A 16670-nucleotide genomic window follows, 5' to 3' on the forward strand; every position below is an offset into this window, starting at 1 on the left:
CGTGTCATGATTCTGCTTCAAGAACTTCGAGCCATACAAGGATCCGTTGAAGCTAGATCCATTTTTCTCTTTTCCAGTAGGTTTATCCAAGGAAATTAAGGTAGTAATGATGTTCATAACATCATTCGATTCATACATATAAAGATATCTTATTCGAAGGTTTAAACTTGTAATCACTAGAACATAGTTTAGTTAATTCTAAACTTGTTCGCAAACAAAAGTTAATCCTTCTAACTTGACTTTTAAAATCAACTAAACACATGTTCTATATCTATATGATATGCTAACTTAATGATTTAAAACCTGGAGACACGAAAAACACCGTAAAACCGGATTTACGCCGTCGTAGTAACACCGCGGGCTGTTTTGGGTTAGTTAATTAAAAACTATGATAAACTTTGATTTAAAAGTTGTTATTCTAAGAAAATAATTTTTATTATGAACATGAAACTATATCCAAAAATTATGGTTAAACTCAAAGTGGAAGTATGTTTTCTAAAATGGTCATCTAGACGTCGTTCTTTCGACTGAAATGACTACCTTTACAAAAACGACTTGTAACTTATTTTTCCGACTATAAACCTATACCTTTTCTGTTTAGATTCATAAAATAGAGTTCAATATGAAACCATAGCAATTTGATTCACTCAAAACGGATTTAAAATGAAGAAGTTATGGGTAAAACAAGATTGGATAATTTTTCTCATTTTAGCTACGTGAAAATTGGTAACAAATCTATTCCAACCATAACTTAATCAACTTGTATTGTATATTATGTAATCTTGAGATACCATAGAAACGTATACAATGTTTCGACCTATCATGTCGACACATCTATATATATTTCGGAACAACCATAGACACTCTATATGTGAATGTTGGAGTTAGCTATACAGGGTTGAGGTTGATTCCAAAATATATATAGTTTGAGTTGTGATCAATACTGAGATACGTATACACTGGGTCGTGGATTGATTCAAGATAATATTTATCGATTTATTTCTGTACATCTAACTGTGGACAACTAGTTATAGGTTACTAACGAGGACAGCTGACTTAATAAACTTAAAACATCAAAATATATTAAAAGTGTTGTAAATATATTTTGAACATACTTTAATATATATGTATATATTGTTATAGGTTCGTGAATCAACAGTGGCCAAGTCTTACTTCCCGACGAAGTAAAAATCTGTGAAAGTGAGTTATAGTCCCACTTTTAAAATCTAATATTTTTGGGATGAGAATACATGCAGGTTTTATAAATGATTTACAAAATAGACACAAGTACGTGAAACTACATTCTATGGTTGAATTATCGAAATCGAATATGCCCCTTTTTATTAAGTCTGGTAATCTAAGAATTAGGGAACAGACACCCTAATTGACGCGAATCCTAAAGATAGATCTATTGGGCCTAACAAACCCCATCCAAAGTACCGGATGCTTTAGTACTTCGAAATTTATATCATATCCGAAGGGTGTCCCGGAATGATGGGGATATTCTTATATATGCATCTTGTTATTGTCGGTTACCAGGTGTTCACCATATGAATGATTTTTATCTCTATGTATGGGATGTGTATTGAAATATGAAATCTTGTGGTCTATTGTTACGATTTGATATATATAGGTTAAACCTATAACTCACCAACATTTTTGTTGACGTTTAAAGCATGTTTATTCTCAGGTGAATATTAAGAGCTTCCGCTGTTGCATACTAAAATAAGGACAAGATTTGGAGTCCATGTTTGTATGATATTGTGTAAAAACTGCATTCAAGAAACTGATTTCGATGTAACATATTTGTATTGTAAACCATTATGTAATGGTCGTGTGTAAACAGGATATTTTAGATTATCATTATTTGATAATCTACGTAAAGTTTTTTAAACCTTTATTTATGAAATAAAGGTTATGGTTTGTTTTAAAAATGAATGCAGTCTTTGAAAAACGTCTCATATAGAGGTCAAAACCTCGCAACGAAATCAATTAATATGGAACGTTTTTAATCAATAAGAATGGGACATTTCATGTACAGCCGCGAGTTGTTGAGGTAACTCAAGTCGGTAAGCTACTGGTCCGACACGATCAATAATCTTGAATGGTCCAATATACCTTGGATTTAATTTCCCTCGTTTACCAAATCGAACAACGCCTTTCCAAGGTGCAACTTTAAGCATGACCATCTCTCCAATTTCAAATTCTATATCTTTTCTTTTAATGTCAGCGTAGCTCTTTTGTCGACTTTGGGCGGTTTTCAACCGTTGTTGAATTTGGATGATCTTCTCGGTAGTTTCTTGTATAATCTCCGGACCCGTAATCTGTCTATCCCCCACTTCACTCCAAAAAATCGGAGACCTGCACTTTCTACCATAAAGTGCTTCAAACGGCGCCATCTCAATGCTTGAATGGTAGCTGTTGTTGTAGGAAAATTCTGCTAACGGTAGATGTCGATCCCAACTGTTTCCAAAATCAATAACACATGCTCGTAGCATGTCTTCAAGCGTTTGTATCGTCCTTTCGCTCTGCCCATCAGTTTGTGGATGATAGGCAGTACTCATGTCTAGATGAGTTCCTAATGCTTGCTGTAATGTCTGCCAGAATCTTGAAATAAATCTACCATCCCTATCAGAGATAATAGAGATTGGTATTCCATGTCTGGAGACGACTTCCTTCAAATACAGTCGTGCTAACTTCTCCATCTTGTCATCTTCTCTTATTGGCAGGAAGTGTGCTGATTTGGTGAGATGATCAACTATTACCCAAATAGTATCAAAACCACTTGCAGTCCTTGGCAATTTAGTGATGAAATCCATGGTAATGTTTTCCCATTTCCATTCTGGGATTTTGGGTTGTTGAAGTAGACCTGATGGTTTCTGATGCTCAGCTTTGACCTTAGAACACGTCAAACATTCTCCTACGTATTTAGCAACATCGGCTTTCATACCCGGCCACCAAAAATGTTTCTTGAGATCCTTGTACATCTTCCCCGTTCCAGGATGTATTGAGTATCTGGTTTTATGAGCTTCTCTAAGTACCATTTCTCTCATATCTCCAAATTTTGGTACCCAAATCCTTTCAGCCCTATACCGGGTTCCGTCTTCCCGAATATTAAGATGCTTCTCCGATCCCTTGGGTATTTCATCCTTTAAATTTCCCTCTTTTAAAACTCCTTGTTGCGCCTCCTTTACTTGAGTAGTAAGGTTATTATGAATCATTATATTCATAGATTTTACTTGAATGGGTTCTCTGTCCTTCCTGCTCAAGGCATCGGCTACCACATTTGCCTTTCCAGGGTGGTAACGAATCTCAAAGTCGTAATCATTCAACAATTCAATCCACCTACGCTGCCTCATATTCAGTTGTTTCTGATTAAATATGTGTTGAAGACTTTTGTGGTCGGTATATATAATACTTTTGACCCCATATAAGTAGTGTCTCCAAGTCTTTAATGCAAAAACAACCGCGCCTAATTCCAAATCATGCGTCGTATAATTTTGTTCGTGAATCTTCAAATGTCTAGACGCATAAGCAATCACCTTCGTTCGTTGCATTAATACACAACCGAGACCTTGCTTTGATGCGTCACAATAAATCACAAAATCATCATTCCCTTCAGGCAATGACAATATAGGTGCCGTAGTTAGCTTTTTCTTCAATAACTGAAACACTTTCTCTTGTTCATCATTCCATTCAAATTTCTTCCCTTTATGCGTTAATGCAGTCAAGGGTTTTGCTATTCTGGAAAAGTCTTGGATGAACCTTCTGTAGTAACCGGCTAGTCCTAAAAACTGGCGTATGTGTTTCGAAGTTTTCGGGGTTTCCCACTTTTCAACAGTTTCTATCTTTGCCGGATCCACCTTAATACCTTCTTTGTTCACTATGTGACCGAGGAATTGAACTTCTTCCAACCAAAATGCACACTTTGAAAACTTAGCGTACAATTCTTCCTTCCTCAATACTTCTAACACCTTTCTCAAATGTTCACCGTGTTCTTGGTCATTCTTTAAGTAAATAAGTATGTCATCAATGAAAACAATGACAAACTTGTCAAGGTATGGTCCACACACTCGGTTCATAAGGTCCATGAACACAGCTGGTGCATTAGTTAAACCAAACGGCATGACCATAAACTCGTAATGACCGTAACGTGTTCTGAAAGCAGTCTTTGGAATATCATCTTCTTTCACCCGCATTTGATGATACCCGGAACGTAAGTCAATCTTTGAATAAACAGACGAGCCTTGTAGTTGATCAAATAAGTCGTCGATTCTCGGTAGTGGGTAGCGGTTCTTGATGGTAAGTTTGTTCAACTCTCGGTAGTCGATACACAACCTGAATGTACCATCTTTCTTCTTGACAAACAAAACAGGAGCTCCCCACGGTGATGTGCTTGGTCGAATGAAACCACGCTCTAAAAGTTCTTGTAATTGGCTTTGCAGTTCTTTCATCTCGATGGGTGCGAGTCTGTAAGGAGCACGAGCTATTGGTGCAGCTCCTGGTACAAGATCTATTTGAAATTCAACGGATCGATGTGGGGGTAATCCCGGTAATTCTTTCAGAAATACATCGGGAAATTCTTTTGCAATGGGAACATCATTGATGCTCTTTTCTTCAGTTTGTACTTTCTCGACGTGTGCTAGAACAGCATAGCAACCTTTTCTTATTAGTTTTTGTGCCTTCAAATTACTAATAAGATGTAGCTTCGTGTTGCCCTTTTCTCCGTACACCATTAAGGGTTTTCCTTTTTCTCGTATAATGCGAATTGCATTTTTGTAACAAACGATCTCTGCTTTCACTTCTTTCAACCAGTCCATACCGATTATCACATCAAAACTCCCTAACTCTACTGGTATCAAATCAATCTTAAATGTTTCGCTAACCAGTTTAATTTCTCGATTTCGACATATATTATCTGCTGAAATTAATTTACCATTTGCTAATTCGAGTAAAAATTTACTATCCAAAGGCGTCAATGGACAACTTAATTTAGCACAAAAATCTCTACTCATATAGCTTCTATCCGCACCCGAATCAAATAAAACGTAAGCAGATTTATTGTCAATAAGAAACGTACCCGTAACAAGCTCCGGGTCTTCCTGTGCCTCTGCCGCATTAATATTGAAAACTCTTCCGCGGCCTTGTCCATTCGTGTTCTCCTGGTTCAGGCAATTTCTAATAATGTGGCCCAGTTTTCCACATTTATAACAAACTACATTGGCATAACTTGCTCCGACACTACTTGCTCCGCCATTACTCGTTCCGACACCATTTGTTCCTTTCGTTCTATTAACCCCTGGTCCGTAGACCTCACACTTCGCCGCGCTATGACCATTTCTTTTACACTTGTTGCAAAATTTGGTGCAGAACCCCGAGTGATACTTTTCACACCTCTGGCATAGCTGCTTCTGATTGTTGTTGTTGTTGTTGTTGCGGTTATTATTGTTGTTGGGATGATTGTTGTAGTTGCTGTTGTTGTTGTTGTTGTTGTTGTTGTTGTTGGGTCGTTTGTTGTAGTTGCGATTGATGTTGCGATTGTTGGGATAATTGTTGCGATTATTGTTGTAATTGCTGTTGTTGTTGTATTGGTGATTCTTATCACCGTTTTCCTCCCACTTTCTTTTGACTTGCTTCACATTGGCCTCTTCAGCAGTCTGTTCTTTAATTCTTTCTTCAATCTGGTTCACTAGTTTGTAAGCCATTCTACATGCCTGTTGTATGGAGGCGGGCTCGTGTGAACTTATATCTTCTTGGATTCTTTCCGGTAATCCTTTCACAAACGCGTCTATCTTCTCTTCCTCATCTTCGAACGCTCCCGGACACAATAGGCACAATTCTGTGAATCGTCTTTCGTACGTGGTAATATCAAATCCTTGGGTTCGTAACCCTCTAAGTTCTGTCTTGAGCTTATTGACCTCGGTTCTGGGACGGTACTTCTCGTTCATCAAGTGCTTGAATGCTGACCACGGTAGTGCGTACGCATCGTCTTGTCCCACTTGTTCTAGATAGGTATTCCACCATGTTAATGCAGAACCTGTGAAGGTATGCGTAGTGTACTTTACTTTGTCCTCTTCAGTACACTTACTTATGGCAAACACCGATTCAACCTTCTCGGTCCACCGTTTCAATCCGATCGGTCCTTCGGTTCCATCAAATTCCAAAGGTTTGCAGGCAGTGAATTCTTTGTAGGTGCATCCTACACGATTTCCTGTACTGCTAGATCCAAGGTTATTGTTGGTATGTAGCGCAGCCTGTACTGCAGCTATGTTTGAAGCTAGAAAAGTACGGAATTCCTCTTCATTCATATTCACGGTGTGTCGAGTGGTCGGTGCCATTTCCTTCAAAATAGTCAAATGGAACAAGTTAATCATACAGAATATTAAGAGTAGTTAATAGTATTTCATAGCATAATATGAACTCATTTACAAAAGCTTTTTCTTCATATTAGCGTTTTATAAGTTTAAATTCGGGTAGTACCTACCCGTTAAGTTCATACTTAGTAGCTAATATACAATTCAACTACTACAATTCTATATGAAAAACTGATTATAATAATATTTCGCGTTCAAACTTTTATACAATATTTTACAAACTTACAATACCGCTTATTTTACATAAAGCATGAAATATAGCACACAATAACTTTGATACAAGATAGTTGTGAAGATAATTCTAGCTAGTACACAAGTCGTTCAGCAAAGGCAATAAAGACACGTAATTCATACGTCCAGAAACAAGTCATGCATTCTGGTTTTACTAGGACTACTTCCCATCCTTGGTCTTGTGGAACATAACCGTTATAGCCGTTGATAAGACAGCGTGTTGTAACGTCGTCAAAGGGACGAGGGTTACGTAATGTCCAACAGTCCCGTAACAATCTAAAAACCTCATTTCTTACCCCAATTACCGACTCCGTCACTTGTGGGAACGTTTTGTTTAATAGTTGTAGGCCGATGTTCTTGTTCTCACTTTGGTGAGAAGCGAACATTACTAATCCGTAAGCATAACATGCTTCTTTATGTTGCATGTTAGCCGCTTTTTCTAAATCACGAAGTCCAATATTCGGATATATTGAGTCAAAATAATTTCTTAACCCATTGCGTAAAATAGCATTTGAGTTCTCCGCAATATATGCGTCAAAGTAAACACATCGTAACTTATGGATTTCCCAATGTGATATCCCCCATCTTTCGAACGAAAGCCTTTTATAAACCAAGGCATTCTTGGAACGTTCTTCGAATGTCTTACAAACTGATCTCGCCTTAAATAGTTGTGCCGAAGAATTCTGACCGACTCTAGACAAGATTTCATCAATCATGTCTCCGGGTAGGTCTCTTAAAATATTGGGTTGTCTATCCATTTTGTGTTTTTATACTGTAAAATAGACAAGAGTTAGATTCATAAAAAAAAAATACTTATTAATACAAGCAATTTTTACATATATCATAAAGCATAAGCACACTATATTACATATATTACACCACACGAATACAACTATCTTATTCCGACTCGCTTGTTTCTTCTTCTTCGGTTTTGGTTCGTTTTGCCAGGTTTCTAGGGATATATGATGTTCCCCTAATACGAGCCGTAATTTTCCACATTGGTTTAGAAAAACCTGGTGGTTTAGAGGTTCCCGGGTCATTGTTACAACTTAAGGACTTCGGGGTTTGACGATACATATAAAGTTCATCGGGGTTGGAATTAGATTTCTCTATTTTTATGCCCTTTCCGTTATTATTTTCTTTTGCCTTTTTAAATTCAGTTGGGGTAATTTCTATAACATCATCGGAATTCACGTCGGAATCTGATTCATCGGAGAATTGGTAATCCTCCCAATATTTTGCTTCCTTGGCGGAAACACCAATGACCATAATTAACCTTGGTCGGTTGGTTGAGAATTTTCTTTTACTTAACCGTTTTATTATTTCCCCCACCGGTTCTATTTCTTCATCCGGTTCCGATTCTTCTTCCGGTTCCGATTCTTCTTCCGGTTCTGACTCTTCTTCCGGTTCCTCTTCGGGAACTTGTGAATCAGTCCACGAATCATTCCAATTTATATTTGACTCTTCATTATTATTAGGTGAGTCAATGGGACTTGTTCTAGAGGTAGAAATCTATCACATAATATCAAACGCGTTAAGAGATTAATATATCACATAATATTCACATGTTAAAAATATATAGTTTCCAACAAAATTTGTTAAGCAATCATTTTTCAAGTAAACACGGTCGAAGTCCAGACTCACTAATGCATCCTAACAAACTCGATAAGACACACTAATGCAAAATTCTGGTTCTCTAAGACCAATGCTCGGATACCAACTGAAATGTCCCGTTCTTATTGATTAAAAACGTTCCATATTAATTGATTTCGTTGCGAGGTTTTGACCTCTATATGAGACGTTTTTCAAAGACTGCATTCATTTTTAAAACAAACCATAACCTTTATTTCATAAATAATGGTTTAAAATGCTTTACGTAGATTATCAAATAATGATAATCTAAAATATCATGTTTACACACGACCATTACATAATGGTTTACAATACAAATATGTTACATCGAAATCAGTTTTTTGAATGCAGTTTTTACACAATATCATACAAACATGGACTCCAAATCTTGTCCTTATTTTAGTATGCAACAGCGGAAGCTCTTAATATTCACCTGAGAATAAACATGCTTTAAACGTCAACAAAAATGTTGGTGAGTTATAGGTTTAACCTATATATATCAAATCGTAACAATAGACCACAAGATTTCTTATTTCAATACACATCTCATACATAGAGATAAAAATCATTCATATGGTGAACACCTGGTAACCGACATTAACAAGATGCATATATAAGAATATCCCCATCATTCCGGGACACCCTTCGGATATGATATAAATTTCGAAGTACTAAAGCATCCGGTACTTTGGATGGGGTTTGTTAGGCCCAATAGATCTATCTTTAGGATTCGCATCAATTAGGGTGTCTGTTCCCTAATTCTTAGATTACCAGACTTTATAAAAAGGGGCATATTCGATTTCGATAATTCAACCATAGAATGTAGTTTCACGTACTTGTGTCTATTTTGTAAATCATTTATAAAACCTGCATGTATTCTCATCCCAAAAATATTAGATTTTAAAAGTGGGACTATAACTCACTTTCACAGATGACCATTTTAATCGAAAGAACGACGTCTAGATGACCATTTTAGAAAACATACTTCCACTTTGAGTTTAACCATAATTTTTGGATATAGTTTCATGTTCATAATAAAAATCATTTTCTCAGAATAACAACTTTTAAATCAAAGTTTATCATAGTTTTTAATTAACTAACCCAAAACAGCCCGCGGTGTTACTACGACGGCGTAAATCCGGTTTTACGGTGTTTTTCGTGTTTCCAGGTTTTAAATCATTAAGTTAGCATATCATATAGATATAGAACATATGTTTAGTTGATTTTAAAAGTCAAGTTAGAAGGATTAACTTTTGTTTGCGAACAAGTTTAGAATTAACTAAACTATGTCCTATTGATTACAAGTTTAAACCTTCGAATAAGATAGCTTTATATGCATGAATCGAATGATGTTATGAACATCATTACTACCTTAAGTTCCTTGGATAAACCTACTGGAAAAGAGAAAAATGGATCTAGCTTCAACGGATCCTTGGATGGCTCGAAGTTCTTGAAGCAGAATCATGACACGAAAACAAGTTCAAGTAAGATCATCACTTGAAATAAGATTGTTATAGTTATAGAAATTGAACCAAAGTTTGAATATGATTATTACCTTGTATTAGAATGATAACCTACTGTAAGAAACAAAGATTTCTTGAGGTTGGATGATCACCTTACAAGATTGGAAGTGAGCTAGCAAACTTGAAAGTATTCTTGATTTTATGTAACTAGAACTTGTAGAATATATGAAGAACACTTAGAACTTGAAGATAGAACTTGAGAGAGAGATCAATTAGATGAAGAAAATTGAAGAATGAAAGTGTTTGTAGGTGTTTTTGGTCGTTGGTGTATGGATTAGATATAAAGGATATGTAATTTTGTTTTCATGTAAATAAGTCATGAATGATTACTCATATTTTTGTAATTTTATGAGATATTTCATGCTAGTTGCCAAATGATGGTTCCCACATGTGTTAGGTGACTCACATGGGCTTCTAAGAGCTGATCATTGGAGTGTATATACCAATAGTACATACATCTAAAAGCTGTGTATTGTACGAGTACGAATACGGGTGCATACGAGTATAATTGTTGATGAAACTGAACGAGGATGTAATTGTAAGCATTTTTGTTAAGTAGAAGTATTTTGATAAGTTTATTGAAGTCTTTCAAAAGTGTATAAATACATATTAAAACACTACATGTATATACATTTTAACTGAGTCGTTAAGTCATCGTTAGTCGTTACATGTAAGTGTTGTTTTGAAAACTTTAGGTTAACGATTTTGTTAAATGTTGTTAACCCAATGTTCATAATATCAAATGAGATTTTAAATTATTATATTATCATGATATTATCATGTATGAATATCTCTTAATATGATATATATATCCATTAATTGTCTTTACAACGATAATCGTTACATATATGTCTCGTTTAAAAATCATTATGTTAGTAGTCTTGTTTTTACATATGTAGTTCATTGTTAATATACTTAACGATATGTTTACTTATCATAGCATCATGTTAACTATATATATATCCATATATATGTCATCATATAGTTTTTACAAGTTTTAACGTTCGTGAATCACCGGTCAACTTGGGTGCTCAATTGTCTATATGAAACATATTTCAATTAATCAAGTCTTAACAAGTTTGATTGCTTAACATGTTGGAAACACTTAATCATGTAAATAACAATTTCATTTAATATATATATAAACATGGAAAAGTTCGGGTCACTACACAAACATCCTACAATGAATCACCTGATCCGTACGGTTCATCACACGAGTTATCAGTGACGCGTACTAGTCATGTCTCAACCGTACGTATCATGACAATCAAAAAATAAGTTCCTCATCACCACTAACTCAATCGGTTCACCACACGTTGACTATCTCAACCGTACGAGTGAATGCTCACTCGTGCGAGCGATGAAGAACAGTAGCAACAACTATTGAAACGGGTTTCAACCCAAAATGCACAATAAAATATTAATACATACTCTAAACCAATGCATACAATCATACTTCCACTATATGATAAGTCAACATCATAAATTCAATCAATAGAGACACTCAATGTGTGCAAAACAAGACATACACTCTAAAACCCCTTTTATGACCAAAATAAAGGTTGATCAAGATTCTTAAAACCATATCATTGAAAATTAGACCTCAAGACAATTCCAACGATAGTTTATTTATCGAAAACGGAGTTACGGTTTGAAAGTTACGCCCTTTTCGCGTTTTTAACACCCAAAACTCGATTTCGGCTTGTTTTGGTCAATCTAATTCATCAAGAATACCACATAACACATATATAAAATATTTCTAACATCAATCAAGCTTAACAAACACATATCATCAAGAATCAAACTCAAAAATCATCAAAACCCATTTTAACCCAAATCCAACTACAAGAAATATGATTTTATAAGACCCCTGTAAGTGTCCTAAAATGTGCTGTTTTAGGACCTTTCACTTCAAAGGACGCACCGAAATGGCATCTCCTATAAGACGGTTGTATAAAATTAAAAGGGTCCTAAAACGTAAATCACATTATGAAACCTATGTAAGAGTCTCATTAGCAACATTGATAGGGTCCTTGTAGATGTACATATTATGACACTTTATTTATGGTTTAATTATCTTATAGTATTTTGAGACACACAAAAGGGTATTTAAAAAGTACTTTATAGGATACCGACCATGTCTCGTTAGACCATTTTAGTACCAAGAAAAGAGTTCTAATATATTGATATACCATGTTATTACCAATAAAAGGGTCCTGAAGTATTGATATACAAATTTAATTACCCAAAAAAAGTCGTATTATATAAAAAAAAAGTTGTAAGTTAGTACCTAGAAAAAAGTCCTAATATAAAGATATAGTACATTAATACCAACAAAAGGGTCGTAAAAATACGATATTTTACTTTAGAACCAAGAGAAGTGTCCTAATATAAAGTAATACTACATTACTATTACAAAAAAGGGTCCTAACATACACGCACTAAAATATAGTACCACAAAAAGAGTCCTAATTTAATGATTAGGAAGAATAATACCCTCGAAATGGTCCTAAGATAAAAGAGTCTAATTTTCGTATGACCACAAAAGAGTCCTAATATAATATACTGATTAAGAGATTAATACCATTTAAAGGGTTCTCATATGAAAAGATAAACATCTGTATGACCACATAAAAATAGTCCTAATATAAATAGATATTGATTTAGTACCACAAAAAGGGTACTAAAAATTATATTGTATGAAGTTTATTATAACCTAATTATAAGTCCTAACATGTCATAGTTGTTTCAGTTCCGTTTTTGTATATTCGATCACGATTTCGCACATTAAGATCCAGTTTGGATAGTCGGATCCAGTTTAAAAAATTTGGGTCTGATTTGGAAATTCGGGTTCGACTCGAATATCCGGATTTGCATTCGGTTTTCAATATTTGGGCGGTTTTTCCCAACCAGATTTTTATTTAATTGAATTATGGATACCAATTTAATAATAAATAATTTATATTAAATATTAAGAACAAATATTAATTAAAACATAATTAAATTTCAATAAATTATTCTCATAAAATAAAAAACACTAAACATAAAAAATTCATAAATAATCCAACATATAAAGACTTCTAATAACATTTGACAAAAAATGTAAAATTAACGACAAGCAACGGATAACGTCTTGGGTCGGCATCTATCTTCATCAATCCTCACGAACCACCTAAAAATGAACCATCCATGTATAAGCATACATGTGCACGTTATAGAAATTAATCATAGATTTTAATTATTACAAGTGTAAGAAGGACTTACCGAGACAAACGTACAAGGCCAAGCAATAGACGCACCAATAACATCAAGAATTATTTCAAATAAACCAAATGGCCTAAGCAATTTTTCATCTTTTTTATGGCCACTTTAACATCTACCTCATACCAATCCGGTCCAATCTCTACACCCCCAACAATCGTATTTGGATTCACGCTCCTCACCCGTCCTCTTGCTACATTCTCAGAGTTTATAATGCTTTTTATATAAACTTCATCTCCGACCTAAAATTCAGTTTTGAACAAACATTTATGAATGCTAAAAGGATAAAAAAAAACCTATTAAATTTAGTAAATAGAAACATACCTTTAGACGAGCAACAGTGGGTACAATGGTTGTTGTCAAAGATTGAACACACGAACCATCGGTTGAACCATTCTTTTGTGCCAACGCAGCTGTTAACCTTGCATATTCAGCTTCAAGGTCTGCTTTTTCAGATTTCAATTGAGCATTCTCTCTACGGACAGCTGATCGACCAGGTACTAGACCCCAAACATCAAAAGCGTGACCACCCAGACCATACATTTCTGCAGTACCATATTTATCGTTACCCATTACCTTGGAAAAAACATCATCCGATCCAGTTGTATCAATTGCATCAGCGGGAAGTTTTTCACTAAGTTTTCTCATTTTTTCCTGCATTAGAAATAAAACAATATATTATATATACTTCTTAAGTTTTGCGATCATGGCCACTTATTGAACTACACAGTTGGAAATCACATGTGTAAATAGAAGTTATACAGACCAGAGCAGAGGGTTTGTCATGGCCATGACAGAGTGTTTACGATTTCATAAATCTAGATGTATGCGGAGCTATATGGTGTGTAATGGGGGGCCGTGATTTCATTCATCAATCTAAAAGTCCATTAGTAAAGTACCTTATATAAAGTACGATGATTTTTAAAAAAAAAAAAAAAAAAGGTTTTATGATGTTTGGGCCATGTGTCTGATCCACTGATTGTAAGATAATAACTTACAATTGCAACTGCAATATCACCGTTTTTAGAAGCGCCTCCTTTGGAAAAATATTTTCGAAACATATCCACCCGAGTTGGTTCTTTTCCCATAGTCGTCTGTAATAAAAAAAGAAATTAACTATTAACTAGTTAACAATGTATATTCAAATGCAATACTATATTAATAATTTCCCCATATATTCTACCTTTAGTTCTTCACGAATTCTTGCATAACTTTTTTTACCGGTCAATTGCACCATCCTCTTCTGAGCCCTATTGGCTTTATTTTTCTCACTAAGCCTCTGAAAAACAAAAATATAAATATCATAATACGAAAAAGTTAATGTTAAGCCTAGTTAAAATTATTTCATACCTTATAGTTGTCATTATTCCAATATGCAACAAGTCTTTCCCAATGTTTTTTGTGCACTTCATTAGGAGTTGAATTTAGTTGATCCTGTAATGTTAAAGACGGATCAAAGTAGCATTCCTTTAATCTCGCCCTCCAGTTTTTGATTTTATGCAAAAATGACTTGAGGATCCACGTATCAGCAGTAGTTGGAATATCAAACCTTGTCTACACAATATATATATATATATATATATATATATATATATATATATATATATATATATATATATATATATATATATATATATATATATATATATATATATATATATATATATATATATATATATATATATATATATATATATATATCACATGAATAGAAAAAAAGGCTTTAGTTATTAACACACATAATTCAAAATCTATACCCTTAAGAAGTTCAGTAGCTTTTTCTTGGTGTCTGAACTAACTTTATTCCACAGTTTATAAATTGGACAATACTTGCTAGTTCGCGTAAGGCTTCCCATAAAATGGGTGAGCTTAGTACTGTTTTTATTGATCGGTTGTCCATGTTCATTAACTTCAATAGGAATTCGAACCCCTTTCTTTTGTTTCCAAATTTTTCGCATAAGCGTCGGTCCTCTAACTCGTTTGCATCCTTGATCAGCTACAAAATATCATATCTTGATTTACAATCTATATGTATATATTTAACACACTATCCAAGAGGCATGTTCAATTAAAGTAACAAACCAAATTAGGAAGAAAAAAAAAACACCTGATTCATCATCTGCTTCATTGTTGTTCAGATCATGTCAGACAGTTTCATCATTTTCATTTAAATCTGCATTCGCATAAGTGTAATGTGTATAAAAGTAAGTGGATACTGAAACTAACAAATATACATTACTTAACTCAATTAAATAATGCTAAGCATTATATAACAGATAAACCTTCATCAAAAAAAAAAAAAAAAAAAAAAAAAAACTTCTTCAGGTACTGAATCATATTGATCTTGTAAATGATAGTTTCTCCTGGTCCCTACCATATCGGCATTTGTGTCATCTTCGCTACTAACCATATCTTCATCATCTTTATCATTTTCAAGACTAACCATATCTTCGTCATCACTAACATCATCGATACTAAATGTAACATTCTCCTGTTCGGAGTCAGAACTTTCATCAAACAAATGTCTTTCATTATTATCTGCAGTTTCAAAAAACGTACACAAATAAAGTGTCGAATTCGATATAGATAATATTATAACTATTTCATGTATAGTATATTTTAGAACATAAGTGTAAAACGTAATTTAATGGTTTATATGAACTCACCATTTGTGACCCTGCTTGTAGACTTGGTCTTTTTTCCATTACTTTTATCTACCTGATGACCTTTTTCCTTATGACCTTCCACAGAACTTTGTACTAGAGTGTTTTTTTACCCTCGTATCACTTACTTGTCCCTTTCTCTTCTGGTTGTTTAAAGATAGTACATTGGAGGCACTAGAAATAGCAGTAACTCTTTTTGTTGATATATTAGCATTTCATGTCATGGTTTGAGGAGCAATGAAGCTTCTCTTTGGTTTCTGTATAAATCCACATGTCGGTAAACATTAATAGAATAATATCATAATTCATAATTATTACATTTATAGCAGAAAAACAACAGATCATAAAATCACAAAATCATAATTTATACTCAATACCCTTCCAGTAGCTTTCCCTCTTGTATATGCTTCAGCACGAGGTTGATGAGCATCAGTCTCAACCTCAGGTTCAGGAGTATACTCTGGATCTTTATTATTAGAGTCTGGTTGTTTCTTTGTCTTTTTCTTCGATTTTGCAATCTCTGTGTTGAGTGACTCAGCAATACGTTTTATTCCATGTTCCTGTAATCTTCTTTTGTTATCTGCAATCCTAGCCCTTCGTTCATTTTCATACTCAATCGTCTGTTTATCATTAACTTGTTTGGATGTTCTAAGAACTTTCTTCTTGTTTCCTTCCATTGTTATTATCTAAAAAAATATTAAAGACCAAAATACAACGATATGGTTAGTAGCCTCAAATATGATGTAAAACCATTGCATTGATAATGAGGGATTACATTGAATCATAACATACATGAGCTGATGAGCATTTATACATATACAAGAACCCTAAGTCGACTAGGATTCTAAATACAGTAAGGAAACTATCTAGGAGATAATCAAAACTTAACAATCACATAAACAAAAGTAATTATTTTATATTGTACCATCATTAATTAATATGAACCAATACAGAGTCACAAAATCACATACCTGTTTTCTTTAATT

General features: G+C 34.2%; 1 long non-coding RNA gene across 1 annotated transcript; it reads right to left on the minus strand.

The window, feature by feature from the left end:
• Positions 1 to 12817: 12817 nt before the first annotated feature.
• Positions 12818 to 13511, minus strand: LOC139891987 (uncharacterized). Its single transcript, XR_011773941.1, has 3 exons — positions 13346 to 13511; positions 13025 to 13263; positions 12818 to 12932 (listed from the first exon to the last, which is right to left on the minus strand). It is a non-coding gene; the product is annotated as an uncharacterized lncRNA (long non-coding RNA).
• Between the last annotated feature and the right edge of the window lie 3159 nt (positions 13512 to 16670).

The sequence above is a fragment of the Rutidosis leptorrhynchoides genome, chromosome 2, assembly GCF_046630445.1.
Source record: "Rutidosis leptorrhynchoides isolate AG116_Rl617_1_P2 chromosome 2, CSIRO_AGI_Rlap_v1, whole genome shotgun sequence".
NCBI classification, from domain to species: domain Eukaryota; kingdom Viridiplantae; phylum Streptophyta; class Magnoliopsida; order Asterales; family Asteraceae; genus Rutidosis; species Rutidosis leptorrhynchoides.